This window comes from Myotis davidii, unplaced genomic scaffold, assembly GCF_000327345.1.
Source record: "Myotis davidii unplaced genomic scaffold, ASM32734v1 scaffold97, whole genome shotgun sequence".
Lineage (NCBI taxonomy): Eukaryota > Metazoa > Chordata > Mammalia > Chiroptera > Vespertilionidae > Myotis > Myotis davidii.
Window position 1 is genome coordinate 4,429,810 of NW_006289392.1, and position 3,472 is coordinate 4,433,281.

General features: G+C 58.0%; 1 long non-coding RNA gene across 1 annotated transcript in view; it reads right to left on the reverse strand.

The window, feature by feature from the left end:
• LOC107182762 overlaps positions 1–3,472 on the reverse strand; it is a 19,039-nt gene that overhangs the window by 10,382 nt on the left and 5,185 nt on the right. The window contains exon 3 of the long non-coding RNA XR_001513492.1: positions 2,662–2,665. This is a non-coding gene — a long non-coding RNA (uncharacterized LOC107182762). The remainder of the gene's footprint in view (positions 1–2,661; positions 2,666–3,472) is intronic.

Consider the following 3,472-nt stretch of genomic DNA (forward strand, 5'->3'; position numbering starts at 1 on the left):
AAGGAGTGCGCAGGCCGGAAGCCCCAGGTGTGGTGACTGACAGCTGTGGACAATGGCCCCTTCCAGCCAAGGCGAGCGTTCAATGAGAAGTGCAGGACAGGCCCCGCCCTGGCTCAGCCCAGGGAGGCCCCATCACTGATTACGCTGCACTCTGTGTGTTTGTACTCCAGGTGGTGACAGCGGCGCGTCTGGAGCCATGTCCCCTCAGCAAGTGGTGCCCCCCCCCCACGGCCACCCCCGCCCAGAGTGGGGCCAGCTCCCCTCACACAGCGTGTGGAATTTGGAGCTCATCACCAGAGGGCAGTCAGCTTCCCTCTCTTACTCTCCCACACTTTCTCCCAATGGATCCAGAGTCGTGTCCAGGTTAACCCGAGGTAGCCGGGCTCCCCTGTCCACTCCACAGCTCCCGCCTGTGTCCTGGGCAGGTTCCCTCCTCCAGGCCCCGTGCCCATGTCTCCCTTCTCCCTGGCACTGCCCCGAGGACCTGGCATCCAGGCCGCTGCCGGCAGGGCCCCCTGGCCTGGTCAAGCGCGATTCTGGACGTAGCCTCCTGCTCCAGGCGACGCTTTGCTCTGCTCTCGGCCCTGGTGCAGGGCCCAGGACAGGCGGCTCACTCCTTTCCTTCTGCCTCTTTGGGGCTCACCTTAAAAGCTGAGCTTTCTTTTAAACAAGACTTTGGGCTGAAGGGGCCATAAAATTTCCTCTGCATAAACCCCAAAAAGTGTGTGAAGAGAAAGAAATTTGGGAGGACAAAGGTCAGAGGGAGTCTGCGCAAGGGAAGAATGAGGGAATATAACTCAGGGTTGAAACAAGAATTTCTTGGTAAATTCCAAGAATGAATATTCCCTATCCCCACTAAATTCTGTCTTGGCAAAGCAGAGAGGACCTACTATGTGTCGGTACTATAGTCTGTGCATTACCACAACTTTGCCAGATGGGTATTGTCATCCCCAGTGTACAGATGAGAAAACTGAGGCCCGGAGGATTGGGTGAGTTGTTGTCTATGTCACAGGCCCAGGAGGGAACCTAGGTCCTATCCACTATCCACTGTGCCAAGCTGGCTTGCATTCCCCTCTCTGGAACTTCTGAGGAGTGTGTGTGTGTGTGCATGTGTGTGTGTGTGCGTGCGTGTGTGTGTGTGTGTGTGTGTGTAGGGGTAGAAAGGAAAGAGAAGGAAGGGGTAGGGGCATCCATTTCTCCTTCTGCTACCTAAGCTCCAGCTGTAGATCAGCTGCATTGGTCGATATGTTAGAGTTAACTGCTGCCCTAGACTGGAAGCTGAGAGGGGCAGGTCGAGAGGGGGCGTAACAGTCGCAGGAAATTAGGGCGTGGCTGACACCAGAGGAGACAGCCAATGAGGGCCTCGGGATCAGCAGCTGTGGGCGTCCTGGCATATCAGCAGGCACAGGATCAAAGAACAAGTAGGAAGGAATGTCCCCGGGGTGGTCTGGTGCCTATGATATCAGCAGAAAATTACAGGACATGAGACAGGAGCTTACAGAATGAGGGGAGGGGACGAGAGGTTCCCATGGCTAATCCTGTTAAGGAGACAATTTCTTATCAAACTCATTATGCCTTTGAGAGGAGGGAGCAAGAGGGGGAAGCGGAGGTGGGGGAGAGGGCGGTGGGGGGTTAGCCCTGGAGAAGGGAGGACATGGGGGGGAGCTGTGGTAACAGAGCCTGTGGTTCCAGGGCGGCGTGTGACCGGCAGGGGCTGAAGGAGTGGGACTTTGCCTGTCTCTGCCTCCCACACCCCCGCACGGGGAGGCCAGTGGTAAAAGCTCCCTGAAAGCCAGCTCTCCACCTGGCTGCTGGGAGCACCCTGCTGGCCCTGCCGGTGTCTGAGCCACAGATGCCCGAGAGGGAAGCAGGATCATCACTCTCGTCCATCTTGTCCCGTCTTCTGTGGATCCAAGAGGACCATCCCCGTCAGCATAGAAGCCACAAATACTCTAGCGCATGGGACTGAGGGCCACACACAACGTCCCCTGGGCCGGGGTCTGTAGGAGCAAGGGCTGGAGGAGGAGTGGGTCCTTGAGGTCGCCGTCAGGAGTGGGTGGGGTTTGGACCGACGGAGAGAAGTCTGAAGGATGGTCAGCAGACACGGTGGAGCTCTTCCTGTGCACCTGGCGCCGTGCTAACCGAGGGACTGTTATAAAGATGCTTCAACTACTTCCGTGGCCAAGCCCAGCCCCTCAGCGAGTGGCGGCGGCGAGGACGCGGGGAACGGAGCCCGTGTGCGTTGCTGGGGAGGGACAGCGGTGAACAACAGGACGGCCACAGGGTCCAGCCCTCCACGCCGGGACAGAAGCAGGGACCAGGACAGAGATGTTACACCCACGTCCACAGCGGCATTACTCACCATCACCCCTGAGTGGAAGCCACCCACGTCTCCATGGACAGAGGAAGGGCTAAACAGCAGGTGGTACAGACGCACGATGGGATGGCATTCCGCCTTCCACAGGAGGGCGTCTGCCCCGCTGCAGGGTGGGTGGCCCTGAAGGTGCTTGTTCAGGGAAATAAGCTGGTCACAAAGAAGACAGACACTGTGTGATTCTGCTCGGGCAGAAGTAGAATGTGGGACCAGCTACGATGATAAGAACCATCAGTCCTGCCCTGTTCACCGCCACCATTCTGTTCTGGTTAGAAAGCGCCTCTCACCTGGCTGGGAGCCGCAGGCCCTGGGACATGGCGCTCACATCTGACCGGGTCCATCCTCCTTCAGAGCCGCCTGTCATTCTGGAGAGATTGATACCCTCGGGGCTGAGACAATCCAGTCCTGGAGGCACCTGCTCCTTACAACCCCAGCCCCTATGGCCTGGGGTCTGGGCCCATCTTTGTCCTTCTACCCAATACAGCAGCAGCTTGGGGGGGGGGGAGCAGCTTTCTGTGGGTGACCTGCTGCTCCCACGCTGCCCGCAGGATTGGAACACACGCTCATAGGATTCACCCCTTTGCTGAATTGGCTCAAATAGTGACGGGCAGCCCAGACCCCTTGGCTATCTGGCTACAGTTCCACTTATGAGGTGTCCGTACTAGTCAGCTTCACAGAGACAGATGAGAATGATGGCTGCCAGCGGCTTACGGGGAGGGAAAATGGGAAATTGTTTAATGGGCCCAGAGTTTCAGTTTTGCAGAAGGAAACGGAAACAGTATTGGCCGATGAGAGAGTGTGAGGGGTGTGGACCCCGGTTCTGAAGCCAGGCACCCAGCAGCCCTGCACCCCTATCAGTGTAACTACTGCAGTCAGCTTGGAGTCCAGAGTGTGGAGGAGGGGAGGGGCCCAATGGGAGCAGGGGAACAAGAGGGGAGCAGTGGGAAGTCAGGAGGAGCCTTTTGCAGATGTCCTGGAGAAGGAAGAGGAGGCCATGGAGGAGGGAGTGGTGAAGGAGGGGGAGGGAAAAGGAGGGGGAAGAGGAGGGGAGAGAACAGGGAGAAGGGAGAAGTGGGAGGGGGAAGAGGCAAGAGGGAG